At 44.9% G+C, this 26,698-nt stretch overlaps 1 long non-coding RNA gene across 1 annotated transcript in view; it reads right to left on the reverse strand.

The window, feature by feature from the left end:
• Positions 1-26,698, reverse strand: part of LOC147711642 (uncharacterized) — a 540,558-nt gene that overhangs the window by 285,336 nt on the left and 228,524 nt on the right. Inside the window, exon 3 of the long non-coding RNA XR_015295953.1 lies at positions 11,821-11,853. This is a non-coding gene — a long non-coding RNA (uncharacterized LOC147711642). The remainder of the gene's footprint in view (positions 1-11,820; positions 11,854-26,698) is intronic.

Consider the following 26,698-nt stretch of genomic DNA (forward strand, 5'->3'; position numbering starts at 1 on the left):
ATTGCCTAATGGTTAAAGTAACCAGATAAAGAAAGGGTAGTAATAGCTTTCTGGAAGGTGTTTACAAGTATTCCAACTACTTTTTGGAAAATGCCTGAAATTTCATATTCATAGGATATTTAATTTCACATAGTCATTGATAGCTTATGCATTTTAAACTGACCTATCACATTCACATTCATTATAATTTAAAAAATCCCTCAACCTTGCCATAGTTATTTTTAAGTCTATTACATCAAGTTGTCTTGTCTTTACCAGGGGAGCCATCCCTGTTGGCTAATAAATTGTCAGTATCCTGTGTTCGTCTTGCGGGCCCGTATGGGTAAATACTGTTTCAAACTGGTTTGTTTTCTGTGCGATCCAAAACTGAATTTCTTCCCTTTTGGTGGGAACGTTTTCCATTACTGCATTCAGTGTTTGTGGGCTAATGACTGGTGTAGCTAACTGTGGTGTTACCGCTTAAACAGTCCACGTGGTGTAAGAGTTAATGTTCTCTTCATAAATTGTGTGAGGCTTCTGTAAATTGTTACTAGCTTATTATAAAACCCCCACAGCTGACCTGCAGTCAAGTTGTTGATACCAGGATGCGGAGTGTAACCGGCTAGGGCTGGCCATGTCGCTCCCTCATTTCTGAGTGGGTCCAGTCTCATATATTTGTATACTATGGGAAAGGATGCCTTTAAACCAATTAGCATGTTCTTGGTAAGTGAGAGGAACGTCTATTTCCTCATATGTAGTGTATGCATTTGGTGTTTCGCTTACGTCATATTTGTAAAATATCTGTGTAGCATCATCTGCAGCAGGGAATGTAACCCAGAAGTAAAATACCGCTGTTCTATCTGCCTCATCTGCTTCTACCACAAAGGTAACTTCCCCACCATATACTGTGAGGCCATTATGTCGGAATCTTTCAGTAACTGCTGATCTGTAGTTCTCAGAAATGTTCTGTGCCATGATACGTAAGAGATGAATTACAGCATTTGGCTAACATTGGGAATTAGATCCTTCTAAGCTTGAAAATGCCAACTGCCAATATATAGGGTATACCTATTTTAGGAAAGTAGGATCGGCTTCTATGGTTGCCCCTACTTTTTTCCTGATGTAATGCTTTTTTCTGAATAGTCTGAATGGGATACTGCTAATTAGAACTCCAATCTTTCTGCTTTCTCCCCTAAATTGTTATGGTAAGTACTTAAGTACATCCCAGTGTCGCAAGGATTCTGCTCCTACATAGAACTGTGCACAGAGAACCAAGACCTCAGTGAATTGTGGTGTACCAAAAACTCACCTGAGTGCCTAGAAAACCCCAACCAGCTAGCATCAGTGTCACATTAGCTCTTCGTCCTATTGCAACCAATGATTAGACAACCCAGAACATGCGACCAATGATAAATTCAGGAATGGTGGGAAGTAAGAACACTCTTTGTTATACTCTCATACCAGTCCACAACAGGAGTAAAAAAGAGAAATGGGTAAAGTTAAAATATTTATTTTAACGACGTGTTCTAAGGTGCAGTATTTTTTCCAACATAAGCCGACATATGATTAGAAATATTATGGTCAGCATTGTTACAATTCCATAAAACACAAAAGGAGAAAGCATATTATAATGCCGGTGAAAACATGTAGTATAGCACCCAGTTATAACACCCTCCCTATCTAGGAACTATGTTTTATAAACTAAATAAGGTATCTTAGGCTTGTTTGGGGGACCCCATTACCTCTCAGCTCAACAAGGGTGTATCACATCAGGATCAGCAAAAGCTCTTGGCATCACTGGAAACCAGAAATCATCCAAGTGTGTGAAATCATGACTGCAGTGTGATAATAAAGGCGCCAGCATCTCGGCCGGCCTGCAGCTGCCATTTGTTGTGTCTAACACTGTTAGCCAATCATTACGAACAACAGTTACAATGTTATGATAACCTTGATGGCTTTAGCACTCACTGTACAGACTAGGATCACAACGTAGGTCTAGGGATGTCGAAAACAAGCTTTTTTCATGTAAAGCATTTCACGCAGCCTAACTTACAACAACAATTATATGTAGTGTCTTGTGCAAAAGCGGCAAAAAGGTAAAATGGTGTTTAAACTTCTAATAAGCTCATGCTAACATAACAGGGAACACAAACTAGATTCAGGCCTCACTACACCAGATTGGATATTGGGTTACCCTTATAAGTCCCTAGTATATGGTTCGAAGGTATCCGGAGTATAGTTACCCCAGATATCCCCCATGGGCAGAAGCAAGTATTATGCCACCTATGGGAGACCATTCAAACTATCTCTACAGGCCTGCCATTGCAGCCTGGGTAAGCTTGTGCTGGCACCACTTATGAAAAATTAAGTTTTCCCTATTTCTAAGGTCACTGCATTTAAACCTATAAGTCACCCTATAACAGGCCTTTTCAATCCTGAAGGCAGGGTATTTGGTTCTAAGTGTGAGGGTGCCCCTTCATGAGCAGGGCACCCCTACAGCCTTTGGGGTCCATTCTCCCGGGTTGTAAGTGAGACAGCCATATAGCATATAGAAGGGCGCCGCGTCATTACGCGATGACCTTCTCGAAACTGTCTGTAACAAACCTTGCTGTGTTTAGTATCAAACATGTTGGAATCATACCCCCACACAATAAATGGTGTGGGAGGTGTGAATCCAGGCGCTGTAAAGGCCCTCCGTTAGGCCTTCAGTGCTCCTGGTACCATTCTTCTAGACTTGGACAGCACAACTGGCTGCTGCCGACCAGAGACACCATTCTGCCCTCCTGCTGCAAAGCTTGAGCAGGGGAAGGCAGAACAATAGGCATCCCGTCACAGGGAGGTGTGACCAACTCCCAAACAAGATCTTATTTTTTAGCAACAAAATGTTATAGTCAACAGCAAGAGGACGCCCGACAGGGCTTTGCACAAAAACATAGCTGGATCCAAGTCACAGACTTTGCATTAAGATACACAATGAAAGATTCTGTACATGACAACTGGTCATGAAACCAAGTAATTATAGTGTCACCCATCTAGAATAAATATAAAGCACAGAAAATCTGTCTAATACCAAATGATCTACATCACAATTATCTGTAAATCCTGCCATTGCAGGCATATTCAAATCATTCCACTGGTCAGCCAGGAATAGGCTCCAGGTAAATCCCCAGATAGTCTGCCCATCTCTTCCATATCTTGGGAAGGTTCCGTGGACAGCCCCAGGCAGCGAAGACAGGTACCTCAAGCCCCATGCAGATATCTAAGCCCTTTTTCCAGACCCCTAAAGAAGGTGGGGGGTGTCTTTCCAATGTTTCGCAATAGCGTGCTTTGCAATTGTGAGGCCCAGTAGCAACAAATGCTGTTTCTATATATTTCCCCCTATTTCATCCCTGATATGCAGGAGGGTCAATCTGGCTGTATTAGGGACATTCCACCCCAGTACCCATGACAAACAGGAAAGAACACCATACCAACATTTCGAAACGGCTGTACAAGACCAGACGGTGTGTAAAAAAAGTGCAGTCAACCCCGCTTCCTCACATATTCTTCCCCACATGCGACGTCCAACTGACTTAAAGGTAAATGAGTACTGGACTCTATGTACCAGTGGTATGACTTGCCAGGCACAATAGGATTATAAATCCTGCTTGGTCTCTTATTCTTAAAGACATTTTGGTGCTTGCCTAATCAACAACACCAAGCTGCCTTCATGGAAGTACCTCAACCTCAAAATAGGTTGCTCGTTCTGTGCTCTCCTTTAAACTTATACAAGTATCCTTTTCCCAATTCCCTTCTCTCTTTGTGTCATGGCCAGACACATGGGCCTTATGCCATGTGTACATATCTGCTTCCTATTTCTTGAAACCGTATGATGTATGTGTAATTTCCAACTATGTATATTTGAATTGTAACTTTGTATATTTGAATTGGAAACAATGTTTACACACATGTACATATTCTTAGGCCATCTTGAATTACCCTGCTGATAGATTGGCAGTGGGCTAACGCTTCAACATCAAATGCATGCATAGGCTCCACGTCTATGGTAGCAATGCTTTTAATATGTTTTGGTATTGTTAATGTTTTTAAATTGTAATTTGATTGTTGTACATAAAGACTGATTATATGTATATATGTTTTTTACCGACAGCCCTGAAGAAGTCCCAGTTTGGGACGAAACGCGTCGGCTGTATGTGCTTTATTGCCTTTTGAAAATAAAGATTTAAAGAAGAACTTCAACATCTCTGAGGAATATCTTCTTATTGTGCTTAAACGTCGTTTGCACTTATTGTTTCATGTTTTGTGGTGCACCTTTGCGGTTGTTAGATATGATAGATATACTCAATTGATCCAAACAAAATAAGAAACCAACCAACGTTGGTGGCGCCATGCCGTGTAGTTTCCACTGATCTGCAGGAAGTGCGCGTTTGTGGATGACATAAACCTAGGATGGCGCCAGACTGATTTCATTCATCCCCACTGGATATGTTGTCCCTTACACCAGCTAGATGACAGTGCCACCATGAGCCCCCCTAACCTAGACAGGGAGCAAACAGTTCTGGCAATTACTGAACATGAAAACTCTGTTCCCTCAGGAACCTTTCTAGACCTAGGACCTAGGACACGCAACAGCAACAGGATTAATTCCACAGAACAACAGCGCCACATCAGGGGTGAGAATAGAAAATACGCCCCCATCCAGCAAGAAGGCGGATTTAAAATTGTCCTACAACTTATCAAAAACAAGCCCTGAAGAAGACCTTAACAGAATTGCGAGTGAAGGTCCCACATCGACAAGGTCGAAACGCGTCGGCGAGATTATAATGGCCGTATAATCACAAATGAACATTACAATAAGTTAAAAATATCTGGTGGAAAAAAGATAAAAATTCCCCGATATATATATATATTATGAACTAATAATATAAATTTCATTTGGTGATTACAGTTTTTCAGGACCACGAACATATGTTTATGATCAAAGAATGAGTGGATTTTGACTACATTAAGAAAGTAGGACCCTTTATGTTTGTATATACAGTGAGCAAAATATGACAAAACAAAGGTGCTATCTTGCAAATTTCAGTGCAGTAGGATATGGTGTCTGTATATACAAGTGTTGATTTTGCAACTTTAGGTACAACAAAAAATGTAGATATATGTACAGTATGAAAAATATGATTGAAGAATATGATGTAAATATTGTCAATGTGTATTATATATAAAATGTATAATAGGTGTGTGTCATAAAAATATATATAGAAAAAACACAGAAAACAGATATTTAATACACAGAGTCAATAAAAAGGACTTCTGTTAGCAAAAAACGTGTGTCATCTATGGTGTCAGGGGTAACTATTTTTGAAATTCCATACTATCCAAAAATGCACTAGCCGTAGAGTTGTTGGGGTCATCTAAGTGGATATTTATATCTCCTAATATTGAGAAATAGGATCTACTAACCACTAAGTCAGCTATTTTAGATTGAAGTGAATCAATAAAATCTCCTAATTGATTAGGGGGGCGGTAGATAAGAGCACCAGAAAATGAATCTGTGGGTGAGAATTCAAGTGTAAAGAGCATACTCTCACAGTTAGAGATAGCGGCCGATGAGGTCCTACAGAGGTAGTGATTTTTGAGAAGGATGCCTAAGCCACCTCCTCTACCTTCTAATCTATCTAATCTCTGCAAAGTGTATCCCATTTGCAAGATGGAAGAAATATCAGGGTCAGAAGCGTCTTTTAACCACGTCTCTGTCAGGAATATTACATCTGGCTCATTCTCCTCTAGCAGGAGAGACATTTGTGCAGCATGTTTAGTCAATGATCGACAATTTAAAAGAAACATTTTGTAGGTTTTGACAGAGTGTGGCTTAACTTGATAGCTGGACAGTGTGAATTTACAGTGAGAGCAGATCCCAGAAGGAGAGTCGGGATGGATAGAATGCCGACAGGTATGATTAATTGGAGGCATTACGTTTTTTAAGGTAGTGGAGTCATACCATATCGATCTGCTACATTCTGGTCCGCCTTGCACAGGGGGTATGTCGATCATCTACGATCATCTAGACCGCGATTCTACCCCTACCCAAGATGGCGCCCAAAGTGAGTTCAGCGCCCAGCGCCCGAAACTAGCGTCGCTTGACAGCTGAGGAGGGGGTAATAAAATCTATCCGGTTAAAATATTTACAGTTTTTAAAAATCAGGTTATTAGAAATCAATAACCGCCAGTTAGCATATAGCAGAATCCAAATAGAGCAAGAGTGCTGAAGGGCCCCCGGCTTCCGCCTCAGGGGTGAAAGGAAAGGGGTGAAAGGGGTGAAAGGAAGTATGACAAATACCTCGAGTAAGCGAGGAAGGACTCCTTTTGTACCCTGTTGAGATAACTTATATATGCATACATACACAATATTATAACAATTGAGCATACTCCTTCGATGCAAACCCTAACCAGCGGGTCTAGGGGATCAATGTGTTTTCTGCCAAGAAACCCCCGACTGGATGATCTCACCCTTTTACCTGGTGGGTAAGAGTGTGTCTCTGCGATGAAGAGTTACCAAAAAGAATGCATAAGCTGTTCTTTTTAAAGAGAAGACAGTCATCCAAATGGATGGTGGAGGCTATAGACCCCAGCAGCATGCTGTAGGTGAGGGTCAAAAGAGGCTTCATCTTCAGAATGTGGGGACCCAGAAAGAAGGTACTGGATGGAATAATTTCCAGAAGGGGACCAGTCAGTGACGCAGGTGATATTTCCTAGACTATCCAGTGTGAAGGAATCAGATCTGAGGCATGTAACCCATGTCCACAAGAGCAGGAGGCATAGTGTTGCATGATCCAGAGCAAGGGTAGGCCTAGTGCTTCTCCCTTTATGTAGACAAGTAGTGACTTAGCAGCAATGAACTTAGAACCAAGAGGGTTCAAAGTCCAGTCTTGGATCCCTGTAGGAAGAGGAGGCCTCAAGGCTGGGGGAGGTTGGTGGTCTTAGCAGCCGAGGACCAGCATAAAGTATCTGGAGTTGTGGACAACTAGCGAGTTGGGTGTCCTTTCAGAACCCCTTGCCACTATAGCTCAGTATGTAAAGAATACCTGTGCATACTGGCCAATTCTACCTTGGAATAATCAGCTGGCCCTGGCGTGTGTGATAACGTGGTTCTGACCATCAAATTCACCTGGATTTTTTGCTTTTTGATCATCTGTTTTTTTACCTCTTACTGTCGGAGAGCTTCATACCTGTGACTCACCCACAGTAAACTCATGGTAAAATTGCCAGGGTCTACCTTTTATGATAAGGCCGCTGCATCGCAGGCAGGTAAGGGGCACTGGGTGGGTTACATGTGGGCAAATGTGCACATGCATGTGCAAGCATGTGAGGCCTGCGAGTAGTAGACTCCTGTTGTGCACAGCCCAGGAACATGTGCGCAGGCAGTCTGGAGCAGAAGGGACTCAGCAGGATTGGGTATTATCATGGGATAGGCCTTATATTGTTGCTGTGCACAGATATGAAAGTCATTGTGCTTTACTGCTTGTCTGCATAAACACTCCATTGTACCCTATGGGAAGACTTCCCTAGATAGCAGCTCTGCTTCCCCGTGGGCTTGAGACACCCGGGTCATACCAATGACTAAATACCAATGTACAGTGTAACCTGTCTCAAAAAAACAATACTGTAAAGTCCAAAGTCATAGCTGTACGGCTTATGGGTCATCCAGAAATGTAATGTTTCTCAGGAACAGAGCCCAGGCCCGTTGTTACCATGCTGGGTGGGGTTAATTACTCTACTCTTTAGCAGTAGGAACAAAGGCGTCCCCCCACAAAGGGAGCAATTAAACATATTAGGTCAGCTCCTCAGAAGGACATGGTGGGGTGGATTGCTCTGCATCATTCAGCCAGCTGTCAACCTGTGCCAGGAAGAGGGCCAGACCAGGCTCACTAACTAAAGGGAAGGTGCCCAGAGTCTGGAGCCCAATCAGGAGTTGGGCACTTTTGAAGTTTAGATGGGGCAGGCCCTGGCAGTGATATCAGCGAGGGTTGGAGCTGAGAACCCCGCAGTACATGTGGCAATTGACTCTTGATTGACATCTTCTTGAAGTATCCCAGAAGGCTGTTCAGGCAGGTTGAAACAGGGGCGGAGAGGTGATGTGGCACCTCAGGATAGGCCAGAGGTGCTTCCCTTCTGCAACCTCCTGACCCCACTTAAAAGGTCCTGCACAGGGCAGACAGATCTTGGTTGATTGTGCTTTTCTGCAAAACACTGGACTTGGATGCTGGCGCCATGGACAATTGGAAGGAAGAACGCAATGACTGCCATATGGCCTCAGAGCTCTGACTCAGATTGACTGCAGGACCAGTGGGACACTACCCTGGACCAGGAGGCTGGTCCCCTTGGACCCCTTGAGGGCCAGTTGGGAGAATGATTGGTCAGCAGCACGCAGAAGGAGGGAAGCCCAAAGGAGAAGCAAAATAAAAGGCTGGAACAGGAAGCCATTGAAGCCAGCTCCCTGCAAACTTCATCCACTTTGAGGCCAGGAGACCAGGGCATTAGGGCTTGCCAACAGGAGCAAAACGAGCCAAAGACCATCCAAATTGGACCAGGGCCAGAGAAATGCCCTTGTGAATTTTGGTGACCTTTGACCTGTATCGACCAGTGTGAGCAAGTGGAGCTTCACTGACAGTTGATGGCTGTTCTCCGGGAGGGGGCAGGCTCTTAGAGGATGCCCCCGAGAGAGGATAAGCAGAAAGCATTGCTGTTCTTTCCCCCCGAGAGCAGGAGGGGGCCTACAACCCCATCCTTGGGCTCTGAGAAGACCAGCTCTTCAAGGAAGCACCATCGCGCTCTCCCATTTGAAGAGGGAAGGGGCACAGAACTCCATCCCTGGGCCCTGAGAAAATCAAGGAGGACAGGGGAGTGCAGCCGCACTCCCTCCCTGCAGAGGGCGCAATTATGCCTGCTACCCGCAGGAGCGGGCAGGGATGGGGGAAAGAGCAGGCGATGGCTCCTGCGGCCACACATAGAAGTGCATGTGTGCAGGACAGCCAGGAGCAGCTGGGGGAGGGCTCCCTAAGCTGCTCTCCAATGTTGGAAGATAGAGGCAGGGTGTCCGGGTGGTACCAGGCACCTTGACGAAAACAAAGCTGGAGCACAAGGCCACATAAAGGAAAACTGCAGTGTGGCTCTCCCTGAAGTAGCAGTAGAGCTGCTGCTCAGAAAAGCATAAGCCATGTACGAGGTGCGCCCCATAATGCCGTCTCAGTTTTACCCACATTTGGGGATAAAAATCTCTTGTTTCGGCTTTGTGGTGGCCCCAGGAGAACTGAGTCACCATCAACATGTGGCAGTGGGGTGAGCTGTGCAGCTGCCTCCAAAGGAGTCCAGAGTCCCCAACCCAAGGTGGGTGAGACTCTACATTTATAACCCCCCCCCCCCTTTGAATTTCCATGGATTTTTGAGCTAAACCATCCCCAGGCTGGAGATTTTGCTTGACCGCTGGAAGTGCTGTGTCCTCTAGAGGCCAAGACCATGGCTACAACCCTTGTGGTCTAAAAGAGGTCAACATAAGGTTTAATGTTGGTAAGCATTCTCTAGGGGTGAAGAACTGTAATTTCATGTGCAGTTAATGCAAATGTGATGATCTTTAGGGCCTATGTTAAAGATGCAGTAATATAAAAGTGTATGCTGCAAACAGCCTCTAGGGGTGAATGATTAGGGGTTGTAATTAAATTGGGTTATCATCCAACAGTTATAATCAGTACACAGCGCTCCCAATCATGCTTAGAAATGTACTCTTGCTAATGCTTTACCTACATAATGAGACTGACAGACACTCATGATCAACGTTTGCATGCTTTATTGCCCATATTAAGTGCCCTCAGTTGTGCTTATATGTTATTATTGCATTTACTCCTATGATGAAATGCTGGTTGAGATAATGAAGTTAACAGCTGCTCACTTTGGTGCCAGTATTAAGTGATCTTGCATGTTGCAAAAGACTTAAGTTGAATTTTAGGAGATTAAGGACTAATGGCTTTTTAGTGCTTATTGTGGACACTCATTTTGAGTGTGTGGAAGACATTTTCAAAACCTTTAAATGTGGTTTGCAATATTGCTCCATCAGTTTATCAAATGTTTACAGCCGCTTCTACTCTGAATAAATCTGCACTTCTTTATATAAGGTATACCCTAACAACGGCACAAAGCATTTTGTTATCTCATGATGAGCACCCAAAAGAAAATCATTAAAATCTAATTTCTTCACTGATTGCAGGCAGATGCTCCTTACAGCTGTTAGCGTACTAGTTATATTTGGCACACTAATGTATACAATAAAGTGATGGATGGAATTCTTGCATTAATCTCAGCCACTGTTACCATTTAACATGGGTCAGCATCCCAAACCATCACGCTTTTGCACACCATGTCACCTCAGTTTGGACCCCGCCATATGAAAATCAGTCTTGATCCTGCTTCAGTCTGAAAAATCTAGCCTGAGCTGACCAGCACGGACCTCTCACAACCAGAACAGAAGCAACGCAGGACTGGTTTTGTCCTAGTTATGGGCTCAGAAGTTGGATACAGCTTGTTTCCAGCGCAACCGTGCTCATGGAACACATATCTGGGTAAACCCATCCCACTTAGGTCGACAAACTAAAGTATACAAAAAAGTGATACATCCCAATCCATTGTTATTTGCCCACATTGTTACCTCAGTTTGGATACAACCATATGCAAATCGATATTGACCCTGCTCAATTCAGAACAGTACAGCACAAACTGAAAAGGTAGGTCCTCCTTGAACAGGAACACATGCAACGCAGCAATTGCCAATGGCAGAGATTAATTCAAGCATCCCATCCACCACCTTGTTGTTGTTGCTGTTGTCACGCTAAGTGTGACGGGCATGCACCGACATGGGTCCTGTGCTCATTATGCCACTAAAAATAAGCGATACCTGGCTGATGAGCCCATAATAATGCAAAATTGGTCCAGGGTTACTTTTTTTCTGGCTCATGGAAGTCCTGGCTTGGCAGTTTAGGCTGGACTTTTCTGACTTGAGCATGGTCAAGACTGATCTGCAATGGATTAGGTCCAAACTCAGGTGGCATGGAAGGTGAAAAATGATGGATTGGGACACGGCCAAGAGCGATCGGCAGTGGCTGGCATTACTCCAAGTATTCCATCCATCACAATATTATTTGATGCCATTTCATGTACATTGTCTTGCCATTCGTGGCAAAAATATTCACAATAACAACACAACACAATCAGTGTTGTTTATAGTGAGAAATGCGCCTCCACGTTAAAAATTTACACAATGACTAATTTTGTGCTAAAATTTTGCACAAATTGCCAGATTTGCATTTTGTGTAATTATGCAAAATGTTAAAAAATTCTTCTGAAATCTCACATACATACACAAAAGCAAATTACATTAATTTCTGACACCTCTAAAAGATATTCCTTCCTTCAATGTGAAAGCATATTAGAACTTTTTTCCTTAGACTTTACAATTATATATTTATAACATTTATATATTTATAACATGTAGCGCTCCGCTCACTGGGGAATATCCCCTTGTTGCACTGCCAATGTTCCTAAAAGAGGGAGTATTCACGTTTATCACCAGTGTTGAAGTGGTGATCAACATGAATACTCCCCCTTTTGGGAACATTGGCAGTGCAACAAGGGGACGTTCCCCAGTGAGGGGAAAGCTACATGTTCTATTGTCTACACACACTTCAGACATTAGAAGGCAATACCCTGCTGCACGCTACAACTTCAATACTTTACTTTAAAATTGATAAACTAAGGAGTGCTTCAAACATATACTTTTAAATTATAACTTACCTCTTTCCTTCTCAAGGTCACAGGCTGATGCTCCTGAGGGAAGAAGAGAAACATCAGACTAAGTGTGTGTTGGAATTTATCTAGCTCATGATGAAGGTGTGAGTACTCACAAACATATCAAAAATAACATTCACATTAGTAGCACTCCCACTGTCCCCTTTTGGGGATAAACACTAAGAGCATACACTGAAGTCACACTTATATAAGTTAGCACCACCCTCCTCCATCATCAATATGTAAAACAGAGCCATGTACAACAGACACTATACACTGAAATGTAATTCACAGGAGTATCGATCACAGCCTCCCCAACAGAAAATCAAAACAATGGACTATTGAAAGTATCACCTACGATAATTCCAAGTGGTACTGTTGTAGGAGATATTTCCAATGTTGCTGTGTCCCAGACTCATGCTGTACCGCAATAGATAGATCAATCAAAGTCAAAGTGTGTCTGCTGGAGATTGATGGTGCTATTTAAGCATCAAGAATGATTTGACCTGTCGGTTCATGGTGAGTGATGAATCGAGTACGATGCTGAGGTTCTTGGTGTGGTCTGAGGGGGTAGGTGAGCTTCCGACTTCCGAGGGCGGTCGGCCACCAGGTGCTGTCCCATGCAGAAGGGTTGGTACTGAGGACAAGGACTTCTGTCTTCTCGATGTTGAGCTTCAGGCAGCTGTTGGTCATCCAAACTGCAACATCTTGCATTCCTTTCTGGAAGTTGAGTTTGGCAGTGGTGGGATCTTTGATGAGGGTGAGGATGAGCAGGGTGTCATTGGGGTAGGATACAATGTTGAGTCCGTGTTGTCAGACGATGGCTGGAAGGGGGACCATGTAGATGTTGAAGAGGGTTGGACTCAGTGATGAACCCTGTGGGATTCTGCAGGTGATTTTCATGGGGTCAGAGAGGAAGGGTGGGAGTCTGATCCTTTGGCTTCTTCTGGTGAGGAAAGATCAGATACAGTCCAGGGCTGTTTCTTGTATGCCTACGTCGTGTAGGCTCACAACTAGTGTGTGGTGGGAGACGGTGTTGAAGGCTGCTGATAGGTCGAGTAGGATGAGGGCTGCGGAGTGGCCTTTGTCCAGGAGGGTGCAGATGTCATCTGTGGCGGCGAGTAGGACACTCTCTGTGCTGTGGTTGCATCGGAATCCGGATTGTGACAGGTCAAGGACAGCATTCTCTTCAATGAATCGTATCAGTTTCCTGTTGACTGTTTTTTCTGCAACTTTGGCTGCAAAGGGGAGGAGCGAGATGGGCCGATAGTTCTTGCGGTTGGTGGGGTCAGCTGTGGGCTTCTTGAGCAGGGGTCTGACTTCTGCATGCTCCCAGTCATCTGGGAAGATGCCTGTTTTCAAGGTGGTTTTGATGGTGCGTTGTAGTTTGGGTGCAATGGCGGCCACGGCTCTGTGGTAGATGTGAGGGGGGCAGGAGTCGGTGGGGCCCAGAGTGGATGCTTTTTATGGTCGAGGCTGTGTCTTCAGCCTTGATCGGTGTCCATTGGGAAATAGTGAACTGGCTGGTATTTCTGGGGGGCGGGGGCATCTGTGGCACCTGGTGGATAGTCGATGAAGTTGTCGTAGAGGTTTTTGATCTTCAGGTGGAAATAGGTTCCAAGCTTGTCGCAGAGTTCTTGGGATGGGGTGATGTCTGTGGCTTCGTTGCGTGGGTTGGTGATTTCTTGAATGATTTTGAAAATGTCATTGGTGTTGGTTTTGTTGGCCAGGATTTTGTTGTGGATGAAGTTCCTTTTGGTGGCTCTGATCTAGTTGTGGTAGTCCGTCATGGCGTCCTTGTAGGTGGTGTGGTTTTCGGTTGTCTTGGTGTTTCTGCAGTTCTTCTCCAGGCATCTGCAGGTGTGTCTGGCTTCTTGGAGGGTGGTGTTGAACCAGGTGACTTTCCTGGGGCATTGTCTTGGTGTTGTATAGAGGGGCGAGCTCATCTGCGCAGTTGGAGATCCAGGTGTGGAGTTCTCTGGCTGCGTTGTTTGCATCAGGTGCCCAGGTGCAGTTGTCTCGGGTGATGGTGGAGTTAAGTTGCTCGTCAGTAACTTGTTCCAGTTCCTTCGTGGTGGGCGTGGGGCTGGTTTGGGTGCCTTGGGTTTGTTGATGGCGAAGTGTACACAGTGGTCGTCAGTCCATGGCTGCTGCATTGTGTGGCTGAATTGGACGCTGTTTCCTGCTGCAAAAATGGGGTTGAGGGTGTGTCCTGCTCTGTGGGTCGGTGTGTTGATGAGTTGTTTAAGTCCAATGCTGGTGAGGTTGTCACAAAAGATAGTGGAGTTGGGGTCACTGGGGTTGTCCAGGTGGAAGTTCAGGTCTCCAGTGAGTATGTAGTTTTTTGAGGTGATGGCGTGGGGTGCGTTGAAGTCAGTGATGGTGGTGGGGAAGGGAGTTCAGAGTCCGGGGGGTCTGTAGACGAGGGATCCACGAGTGTGGCTTTGTGGGTGGTCTGGATCTGGAAGTGCAGGTGTTCGGTGGAGGGGAAGGTTTCCCTGGAGGTGGTGAGGAGGAGGATGCTCCTGTGGGTTATGGTGAGGACCTCCTGGTTGGTTGGGGTGGTCTTTCCTCTGGATATTGTATCCGTCTGGGATGGCGGGCGTCGGGGGGGAAGGATGCATTGGTCCAGGTCTCTGTGAAGAAGGTGATGTCGGGCAAGAGAGAGTCAAGTAGGTTCCCGATTTCCATGGCATGTTTGTGTACAGAGCGTACGTTGAGGAGGTGGTGGCATTGGCAGTGTTGGAGGCCGTGGCGGTGAGGGTCTGGCAGCAGTGGAGGAAGAACTGGCCATGGGTCATGTTTGGGGAGGCCTGTTGGCATTCTCTAAGTCTACCAGGGCTGAGTGCGAGGAGGGTCGTGGTGTCATACTAATGGGTAGTGGGAGGTCCAGGGTTCCTGGTGCAGGCCGCTGTAAGGTCACAGACGGGCGCAGAGGGGCGCAAAGGGACTTGCCTTTGGCGCGGCCGCTGCACCTACCGCGCGGCAGCTGCCATTAAGTAGGGGAGGTGGAAAGGAGGAGAGGCTTTGAGACGGGAGTGGGGGAATTACAGGGGGGATTTCCGGGGGGAGGGGCCACAGATGCAGCAGCAGAGAAAGGTAAAAGGAACAGGCAGGCATGAGAAAATAAAAACAGTGGAGAAGTGTTCCTCAATGGTTAGAGCGGCAGACCCTGATGCAGAAGTCTGGCCCGGGACCAGGGTTCAATTCCGCGGGTCTTGGGCTCAATTTCCTCAGACCTGATAATTCTCGCCTCAGTGCCTATTCTAATCATGAGTCCCACTCTGCAACTCTGGGCAATACCTTGCTAAATCTCCACAACAGCCCCAACAACGCTAGGATGCCTGGCTTCCCCTTGGGGGTGCCCAGGAGTTGGCACTTCACAGGGAAAGGCCAGGAAGGGTTCCTCAGCGTTATTCGTACAAGCGCCGAGATGCCTTCAGGTAGTCGTGCGCTATACAAGTGCTTCTACATTTACATTTACATTTACATATTAGAGCAAGACACCGATGGGCACAATAACAGTGGCACAACAGGGAAAAATGGAGAAAGAAAATGGCTGAGAAAGGTTACGTGGTTGCAGGCAGTCTGGTCCAGTTGGAGCGGGCAGCGGGTGCAGGAGCGGGCAGAAGCCTCGAACCTCCCAAGGAGGAGGTCGGGGTCTGGAGGCAAGAGACGGCATAGTGGAGCTGCGGGGAGAGAGTGGACCTAGACCGAGGGTCGAGGTCTTACTCACTGTTCACATGAGAGCAGTTTTACCTCATGCTACCCATAGCCAATAAAGGAGACCCAGAGATGATACAAAGTATAGACTGAAATTCAGTTTACAGGAATGTAACTTTGAATCTACCGCCAGTAAATAAGAACCTCAAACAATTGAGAGTTTATGCTGAAATGATATTTGTCAGAGCACATCCAGTGCCACTAGAATTTTGTAGTAGTGTATGACTAAATATTGTGACAGTGTTAACAATATTTTAAAGCAAGCATCGGCGCCTGACATTGAATTAGCAATTCCAGAGGAGTCTCTTATTCAGGCCATTATTAGTTCTGAGAAAACTGGCCAAAGTGTGGCGGTATTGTTCCAAGATACTTTTTGTTGCACAATTTCTAAATTGGCAAATATTGAGACCATATAATGTCTTTCCTTCTTTATTGTTATAGATCTGTCTTTCATGCTGGCTGGGTAGCGATTTACAGACTTCCGAGAAGCACAAATGAGTCCCTCAGCATATTTGTCGACTTGGTATGCCAATTCTCCATACTGCATCCAAATTTCCTGCTACTTGGAGACTTTGACCTGCACATTGTTGGCTTTAGCTGTGTGCCGGTCAAACAAATTATGATCACCTCAGAGGGTTTCAACCTTGAGCAACATGTGCATGAGCCCACACATAGTGCAGGACACATTATAGACCTAATTTTCTTGCATTCCTTGATTGTCCACCCTAGTCCTGAACTCCATCTTACATGGTCTGTTAACTTTTTGATTCCTTTTAAGATTATTATCAATTGGTACATGTGGCAGCAGCCTACTCTGCAGAACCTTGCTCATCCTTGGTGCCAGATTTCAGAGCTACAGTTATCTGAGGCTCTCCTATCTGTTCCACTTGAGTGACGGGTTCGGTGGGTTCTGATCTTGCTGAGATTAACAACTGGCTTTCCTCTGCCCTTGACATCCTTGCCCCACAAAGAAAGGTAACATTGATGGAGATCAAGGTCTTCGCCACCTTTGTTTTCACCTGCCTTAAGAGAGAAAAGGCCACTCTGTAAGTGCCTTGAGCAGAGTTGGATCAGGAGGTGAAAACTACAAACAAGAGAACCTTGACAAATTTCCGTGCAGATTCTTGTAGGGCTAATGAGGAGTTTATCTCCTCCTTCATTTCATTTACTTCTAATAAACCATGAGACCCTTTTAATGTGGTGATTTTTTAAATATTTCCCAGGGCTTCCCAAAGTGGCTTAACCCCGTCAGCTAGACTATGTAAAGGACTTTCTATTTTTATTTATTTATTTATTTATAAAATTTCTAAAGCGCACAAATACCTTCCGGTGTCTCGGCGCTAGAGTTCGTTAAGATTGCAGAGAGCTCCTACATAGCTTACTGGTTGAAAAGCCATGTTTTGATGTGCTTCCGAAATATGAGTAGGGAGGAGCTTGATCTGATATTAAGAGGGAGCTCATTCCACAGTTTAGAAGCAGCAATTGTGAAGCGCTTATCGCCCCATGTTGCTTTCTTAGTGCGTGGAATATGGAGTAGCTGGGATGCCTCAGAGCGTAGAGAGCGCTTAGGTTTGTATGGAGTAATGGATTTTTTAAAAAAATCCGGTCCGGTGTTGTTCAGTGTTTTATAAATGATGCACAAGGCCTTGAACTTTGTACGGCTTCTCACTGGTAGCCAATGAAGTTGGCGAATGATGGGCGATATGGATGAGAATTTAGGTGTGCCAGTTAAAATTCTTGCTGCAGCATTTTGCACTAATTGTAGTTTGTTCATGACTTGTTCCTGTGCATTCAGCCATAATGCGTTACAGTAGTCAATCTTTGAAAGGACTAGTGTAGACATTAGGGTTTTGCCTGAGTCAGGAGGAAGAAAAGGAAGAAGCTTTTTTACCATTCTCAGAGTGTAAAAGGACGCCGAGACCACTGCATTAGCATGGCTGTGGAAAGTAAGCTTATTGTCGAGTAGAACTCCGAGGTTCCTGACTTTTTTCACAGGGTGAGGAGGATCTCCCAGCTCTGCTGGCCACCAGACTGGTGACCAAGACGGGGTCAGATCACCAAAAAGCATGACCTCCGTCTTGTCAGAGTTTAATTTTAGGCAGTTCTGGTCCATCCAGGTGCAAATTGCTCTCATTCCTTAACAAAATCGAAATGATTTATAATCAATTCCCTGCCCATAGGATTCTGGAGAATATGCCATCTTCCAGCCTATTACATGGATCACAAACTTGACTTTGGAGACCAGGTCAGCAGAGTTGTATTGACGTGCTTTTACCTCCTTGGAATACTGAGGAATATTAAATGTTTCCTTCCAGATGAGGGTATTAGGACAGCAGTCTCAGCTCTCATTGTGTCACTGCTGGATTATTGAAATTGTTTGTACCTGAATCTGAAAAATAATCCATCTGTACAGACTCCAGCTAGTGCAAAATGCGGCGGCTATACTGCTTACATGGTTACCAAGGTTTGTCTCAGCTCAAGATGGACTTCGGCAACTGCATTGGCTGCTAGTATTAAAGCGAGCACAATTCAAAGCATTGTGCACGGTTTTCAAGTCAGGGATGGGTTGTGGTCTGGAATTTCTGAGCAGATTCTTTGAATGGTATGGTCCTGGTCGAGCGCTGCGCTCCTCCGAAGAAAAGCTAGTAACCGTCCCCCGAGTGAAAAAAGTTAGTTTGGGTGGCAGCAGCTTTTCCTTTTGTGCTGCAAAAGCCTGGAACAGTCTGCAGATGCATCTTAGGAATGCCCTGGAGCTCCTTTCGTTTAGAAAGGGGCTGAAGACTTGGCTATTCTCGGTATAGACATTTTAGCTTTGGAATCAGTGCTCAGCGCCAAGGCACCTTTGGATATAAGTGCTCTTAAAAAGCTCCTATAACATAACATTACTGTGAAAGTTTGAAACTATCTCCTATCTCTTTCTATACCAGCCAACTCCAAGCCCGGCTTGCCTCTTGATCAATATTTCCCAGGCATTCTGAATTTGGCCACCCCTCTTGTTAATCTCTTCTTGCACAAGCTAGTGAACTACTCCCTGGAGTCTGAGGTTATGCCAAATTTTTGGAAGCAGGCCCCATTTCTTCCTCTCCTAAAGACGCCTAATGGGGATCCTAAGGTGAAGAGCAACTTTAGGCCTATTTTGCTTCTTCCTGCTATAGCCAAAATGTTAGAGAAGATGGTCAACCATCACCTCTCCCAGTATTTGGAATTTAACCACCTCCTTCATGATACACAATCGGGCTTTCGAGAGGGCTACAGCACAGAATCAGCTTTCCTGGAAGTTACAGAATTTATTAAAGACAACCTGATCAGAGTGCCCAGTCTAAGGTAGTTTTACTGGATCTATTGTCAGCATTCAACACCGTATTGCATTCAATCATCCTAAACAAGTTGTGGAATGTTAAATTCCAAGGCCAGGCATGGGTCTTGCTTAAATCCTACTTAGAAATCTGGTCACAGGTGTCCCTTATACATCAACCTTCAAGCACTTGACTATGGGGTGCCCCAGGGCTTGACCTTAAGTCCAACCCTTTTGTTATGTTATGTTATGTTAGGTTGGTTTTATATAGCGCTCAGCTACTCCGAGGAGTGTCCCGGCGCTTTTAAGAAAAATTGAGAGCGGGCAGCAGGGGCGGACAGACCGAACATAAGACTATTGGACAAAGAGCCAGGACTTTAGCTCCCTCCTGAAACCCAGAAGATTAGTGTTCAATCTCAGGGAGACAGGCAAAGAGTTCCAAAGCTTAGGAGCAAGAGAGCGGAAGGAACAACCACCCATTTGGGCTCTTCTGACAGATAGATCATGTGCCAAGGCCAGAGAAGCTGACCTCAGAGTCCTCGAAGGCAGATAGAAAGCCAATCGGTTTCTGATGCATTTTGCTCCTGCGCCATGGAGAGCTTTAAAGGTCAGCGTGAGAGCCTTAAAAGCCACGCGTTTTTTGATGGGAAGCCAGTGAAGTTTTTTTATTAATGCTGTTGCGCTTGTTCTGCGATGAAAGCCAAAAATGGCTCTGACAGCAGCATTCTGCACAACCTGCAGGCGAGAGAGGAGAACCTCCGGCAGGCCCAGGTAGAGCACGTTGGAGTAATCCAGGCGCGAACCTATCAAAGCCTGAACAGTCACTTTCCGGTGGCAGAGAGAAAGCATTGGAAGAAATTTCCTAAGCATCTTAATGATGCCGAAACACTTGCCAACGAGGCCCAAGATCTGGGGTTTCATCGTGAGGGCATCATCGATCTGCACTCCCATAGTCTTGGCCTTGGGGAAGCAGCCGTGGGGGAAACATGGCCGGCGACCACCAAGATTGCCATCTGGGGTCAGAAGAACAGCCGAAAAACAGCAGCTCCGATTTATCGGAGTTGCATTTAAGGCTATGTTGTTCAAACCACTTGAAGACAGCCCCCAGACAGCCTCTAATCTGCCCGCCATCGAAGTCTGCACCCTTCTGACAGGTAAAGAGAAGCTGGGTGTTGTCAGCGTGGGACACGATCTGGGCGCCGAAAGACTCCACCAGAGCCGCCAGGGGTGTCTATCTGACACCTCTTGGTAGCCTGGTGGAAGCTTGGTGTAATGTCTTATGCTGCCGATACTCAGCTGATGCTGATCTAGAATACTGAGGTGGAGGCTTTGTATGCCTTAAAGCACTGTTTGAGGGCAGTCTGGGGCTGGGTCAATGATAATTGCCTTAAACTGAATTCTGAAAAAAATTAAATCCTTTTTCCTGGCACTAGGATGCACGCAGAGTCTCATAACTGATGGTCTTCAGAGCTTGACTCCTCCCGCCACCCTCTTCATGTGTAAGAGACCTTAGTTTTTATTTTGTTTCCAATCTGTCCTTTGAATCACGTGCTCTGGTGTGTCTGACTGTTGCTTCTTCACTGTGAACACATTCAGGAAATGCTTCATCTAGTGCCGGAAACTAATTAAGGAACCATTGTACATGCCTTGGTGACATTCAATCTGTACTATGTGAGCTATCGGTACCTAGGCTTGCCATCTCACCTGCAGCATCATCTGCAGATCATCCATATGCTGTAGCATGTCTCATACTGAAGGTGCTGGCACGTCTATCAGTTTTGCCTCCCTACGCCAATTGCAGTGGCTGCCCATCAGTTGTCGCATCAAATTTAAAGCATTAATTCATGCATAGAGAGCCTTTCACTTGACAGGCCTATATACCTGAGGAGAAGGCTGAAAGTGTACTGTCAGGGTAGAGCCTTGCATTCCAATGATCTGATGCTGTTAGAAGTTTCAAGGGTGTAAGAAGGGGAGGAAGATCGTTGGCATTTTTTACTAGAAATCTCTGGAACTCCCCTCCCACTGCGCTACCCTCGGTCCCCTCTGACTCAATTGTTTGTAAACAGTTGAAGTCTTTCCTCTTAGCTGCTAGGCTCCAGGTTCTCTGATTCTCTAGAGTTTTGGTCTTTCGGGTTTTTATGCTGTCATCACCGGGACCCTTCCTTGAAATCAGCTGCGCACTTTGTACAATTTATTGTATTGTATTGTAAGGCAAATTATCTGTATTTTTATTATTTTATTTTGGCATTTCAACATCAATTTTTACTGTTTAGGCAATATCTGATGATCACTTGAGCAGGTGCCGATATTGGGAAACAGAGCCAGTCATGCCGCGCGGACAGGCTGCAGAAGATGTGGAGCGAGGGTGGCCGCAGGTGTCATCGGTGACTTAGTTTCATCCTTGCTGACAAAGGAGGTCAAGGGAGGGCCTTGCTGCAACCACTGCTCTGCGTTTCTAGTCACCTCCATTTTGGCAGTGTGAAGTTTTGTCTCTGGTGCAAGCTGTAAATGTTGAGCATGCAAGAGGCCCACTCCTTTACCAGTCTTTGCAGGGACAGTGGATGCAGCCTAGGTGCCTGTGCCTGTGCCTAACTGGTCCTGTTTGGAGCATCCAACCCCTTAGAAGATAAGAGCAGATCCCCCACCATGTCCCCACCATTGTGCTGCTCAGCCCAGTGACACAGCAGTGGAGGCAACTGGTGGGTCTGGGTAGGTGTAGAGGGTCGGGTGGGTTTTGGTATCGGTGGAGGTGGGCACAGACTTAGGAGAGGTGTAGCGGTGTGTGCTTGCTGAATGAAGGAGTTTTGGCTGGTGGCCCGAGTGGGACTTGTGGCTCTGCTTGTAGAAAACTCACTGTTCTCAAGCAGTTACGGTGACTTTGTGTGCTCTGTTGCAACCTGACTTCTGATTTTCTGGCTCCTCTTTGACCCAAAGTCAACATTCTTTGAGGCTAAGGATGTATATTCAAATTCTGGAGACCCAGCTCATTCCATCTCCACAGTGCATTTGGAGAACCAACAGCTAGACATCTCATTGAGCTCTTCTTTTGTAAGGATGTCACAGCAGTTAAGCCCTCTTGCATATCTGGCTCGCTCCAGTTTGACCTGGTTGGAAACCTTGCATTAAGAGAACTTGGTCACCTGGACATTTTCAACCCTTTGAATCATTGATCAGTATCAGTCCTGTGCACCTTCCATCTGTCTGCTTTTTTTGTCTGGTCTACCTGCCTGTTCAGGTCCAAAAACAAGTAATGGTGGCTGGGATTCTGTTCTGGTAGGTTAGTCTATGTACGAGCATGTAAGAAAATGTAATATTGAGAAATAAATCCTTGCATGCAATTTTTTTAAAGGTTTTAAGTCAATTGCAACTTTCTTTCCTAAACTGAATGCTGTAGACAAAACAATGGTTCAAATGAAGGTAACTCCTGGTGTAGGCCAAAATTATTTTCTACTAAAGAGCTATCCTCTGGGGAGAACGTGTGCATGCACTCTGGGAGCGCTGAGGTTGTGGAAAAAGTGCCTCCTATAGAAGTATTTACTCCCCGAAGATATTGGTCATGAGCAGCATTATCAAATATCAATTACAGCGCATGCGGGGACAAGCAATGCTTTGGCCACATCCCACAACCTAGGATGCAGCTCTGTTTACCACTTCATGAAAGTCTGCTACTCTAACATTGGAGTTAAATATACATTTATTCGTACAGAACTCTGAATCACTGCAGAGTTTAGGGAGAATTCTGCTCTCTAATTCAGCTCTATCGAAGAAATCCGTCAACAATTCAGATTTTGTTTTATACTCTCTCCTGATTATATTAAATTACTTGTAATCAACAAGAGGTGGGACAGTGGGCCTTTTTTTCTCTAGGTCCATCATACGTGCCCAAGACAATGTATTGAAGAAGGGTATGCAGTTCCTAAGGGTAAAAAGACATACAAGGTCAGAGGTGTACTAGGTTCTATATGTAGGATCAATATGTCAGTCCTGTGATTCAAGTGAGAGAGGGGGACCCCTCTTCAGAACCAAGTGAGAGTAGGACGTAGACTTCTAGGTATATAGCTCATAGATTTACACCACTCCATTTATTATTTTTATTCAGTCAGTTTACCTTCCAGAATGAAAGTTAATTCAAGGAATAACTGACCTGTTTTAACTCACTCATATTACATCTACACAACTGCGTCCCTCACCCTCACTGCACCAAACGGCAGGGACAAAAGATCTCAAATAAAGAGCCCCATTTATGGGAGCCCGTCGGGCATTGCAGCGCCGGCCCGATGAGGAGTAAGCCCATATGATGAAGCATGACACCTAGCTTGCTGGGTGTGTGAGGGTTTTAGTTCCGAAGAGGGGTCTCCCCCTCTCACCTTGAATCACAGGACTCACATAATGATCCTACGTGTAGAACCTAGTACACCTCTGACTTGTATGTCTTGTTATCTTTAGGAACTGCATACCCTTCTTCAATATATTAAATCCCTTGACCCAGGATAAAATTGTATCATCGGATAACTATACCTTGTCTCCTCACTCCCAAATATAGAATGAAGGAGGAGATGTTTAGAAGTCGCTCCACAACTGGTTGTCTAACATGGTAATTCAAATAGGGTACCTCTGTCTAATTCTCAAATCAGGGAGCTTGGGCCACCCATGGGTTCTCCACATTGTCAGAAAGGAAATAACACACCTGCCATTTCAAAAGAGAATAAGCAGATCTTCTCCCTGAAAAATGTTGTTGAGCCTTCATCTATGGAACGAGCAACTGTGCCCTCCTCCCTCCCAAATAATGGAAACATGAGTAAACTCTCCCCAATATTTCCTCCAAAACCCTGGGGTAAGAATAATCTGAAGAGTAAAGTGGGCAACAAACAAAAACACAAGAGGAATAAAAAAACACCATAGAGGAATTGAGTATCTGCATACAAGTGGCAAACAACTTTGCTTCAATATGAAGGCCATTCCTGTTGTGGAAGTGGATAAATAAGACATTGTTCCAAAGTTCCAACGTTGGAAAGGGTGACTGTTTGCTCCCCACAACAGGCTACCAAGCATTTATCATGACTACAGGCTAAAAATATCCTGGCCTCTACAAAAGGAGATCCTCCACCCTAAATCCACAGGCTTGGATATTTTCCTTTAATTTGGGGGACAATTGAAATGTATATTTGAACTATATTTGAACTAATGTTTAGAATTTGACTCTTTCACTGGAATTTAATGCCATCTTGACTAAGAAATCTTGGGTTGCCTTACTGATATTGATGAATTGTGGATGGTTTAAAGTAGTGATATTTGCCTTGTGCAAATTGATAACTTATGGATATATAGCAGAGCCAGTGTATTTTTTAATTAATTCAAAAGTGGTATAAAATGTAATCCTGCTAAATTGTGGCATGCTACGCTAGTCCAGGCATTGATGTAATTTGGCTAGTCTCCTCTCCAAAAACCCTGGGTGACATGATTTGGCCTTCATACCATATGTATCACTGTCTCTAAAACCTATGTCAAATGAGAATCTGCTGGTATCTCTGGTAATGATACGGCCTGGTTAGAACTTAACTCCATGGAATTCTGTGGCGCTACAGAAAAAACTCAGTGGGCAGAAATAGGCATGTCGGGCTGCTTGTGCTGTGATTTAGAACCAGAAGCCTGTTACTTGCTGAAAAGATCAGCACGATTGGCAGCACATGGTGCCCCGGAGTGCTCTGCTTCTCAAGGTGATTTTGCTGCAGCTGAAATGGATCTTCTACTTGAGCTGCAGCTTTCTGACCACAAACGGTTGAGATCTCCTGTGAGGGCCCAAGCTGGAGAAATCTTGCTGGGCGTCCTCCTAGGAACCGGAAATCACTCCAGGGGATGCAGAATCTAGCTCACACTCACCAACGTACCATTAGCGAGCTGCATGTAAGACAAAACTACTTGGGTGGAAGAATTTGGCGGGACCTCCACTTTACAAGTGTAGTGAGGAGTGGCCAAATCCCCCGGTGGAGCAAAATGTATCGTCACCCCTGGCAAAGAGGGTAGGAGTGTATATCTTCCTGGAAAGGAGGGGTGTGGACACTCCAGATACAGAAGATGAGTTAAGGAGTTGTCTATGCGTAGTTGGTGTTCTTAATTCTAAGGGTGCCATAGGATTCAACAGCAACAAACTCACCTAGTAATGGTCTAAAAGTGGTATTGTGGACTGTTAATTGATGGTAATAAAATAGTACTTCTGAACAGTCTCCCTGCTGATATACATCCAGGAAATTTGGGTAACAATTTCGTGCTAGAAGGGCACTTTGATTTAATCTGTGCAGCAACCCCCTCCAGGAGGAAGCACGGAAGGAAGTGCATAGCAATTCTTTTGAGCAATAATTGCATTTGACTTGCAATTATTTTGTCACTAATTTGAATTCAATTCTTGCACATAAAAATGTACTTGAAGGGACATCAAGATACCAATGAGTCACTTTTGATGGTAAAAATATATAACCTACACAGAATCAGTGCATGGAAAGCAACCAAAATGCTCTCCTTTATCTCTGGCGTTAGGAGGAATGAACAGATATAATATTGGAAGGTGATTTTAATGCCAAAGTATGCGACCATACCCTGAGGGTATTTGCAAATGAAACAGATGTAGCATTAAATATTACCCCTCCAATCTTCCCTCCCAATAGTTAAACTTATAAAAGAGGTGTTCTTCTTTTGTAAGTACTAAGAAAAAAGGAATTCCTAATAGTCAATAGGAAAGTTGAGAATGATACTCCTGCAAATGTTACCCTTAAATATACTGCTTGCTGTTCAATGAACAAATCGTTGTCCTTTTTGCTTCTTATGGTATGATTTGTGATATGAAAGTCAATGATAATTCCCTCAGTGATCTTAAAGCACTCTCTTTATGATCACATTAGTTAAAATAAACTAGTAGAGTTTTGGAGCCTCAAAGAAACAACAGTAAGGTTTGGGAAATCGTGTTGTAGGACTCATTGGAAAAGCAAGCTAACTGCTTAACTGAAAGAATCTTTGACTGCATTAACTGTGGGTACCATTTCCTGTATCCCGAGCCACGATTCAAATGCAAAACCTACATGAAGTCCCTGGTGGCCAAACCGAAATCAAACAACCTGATTTCCCAAAGGAGACCACATTATAATCCTTTTGTCCACCTAAATATGGAGATAAATTGACTAGTGAGTAGTCTATTTGTGATTTTCCTTAATTAATCTCCTGAAAAGATGACAGCAGAGATTAAAAATTGCTCTAGAGAAGGAGGAGTATGATGATAAACAGTTTGAGCTAAAAAAGCAGTCTGCTGAAACTAATTGTGGAAATGTATGCGTCTATTTGTGGACGCCATGGGCCGTATTATTAAAATGTTCCTGGGGCGCAACGTGCGTTTGCACCGCTTTTCGCTCCCCGGGCACTTTAGTATTACAGACTAAATGCCAATAGTGCTGGTACACAGGAAACATTCGCGCTATCTGCAGGGGGGGTTCCCTCATTTGCATGGGGGTGCACCTCATGGTAATGAGGGAATCCTATTACCTCTGCGCGAGCGCCGTATTGCAGACGCGTGAACAGAGGCAAAGAATCCCTCAGGAGGTGCACTGAGAGTGCGCCATCTATAAGGTGGTGCACGGCCCATGCACCCCCTAGTGGAAGCTCTCTGGAGGGGGGGAAGGAGGTCCCATGGACTGTCCAGACATCCCCTTGCAGGTGGGTGCAGTTACTGCTTGCACCCGCCTGCAAGGGAGATCTTTAATCCCCTTCAAAAGTGCAGGCAGTTTGCTGCAGGCAGACTGCCACCTGCACTGTGAAAACACAGAGTGACTGTAAAGCAGCCGCTCCCTTTTTTCACAGGACGCAAGTTTGGGCTGACCC

The sequence above is a fragment of the Lissotriton vulgaris genome, chromosome 5, assembly GCF_964263255.1.
Source record: "Lissotriton vulgaris chromosome 5, aLisVul1.2, whole genome shotgun sequence".
NCBI lineage: Eukaryota > Metazoa > Chordata > Amphibia > Caudata > Salamandridae > Lissotriton > Lissotriton vulgaris.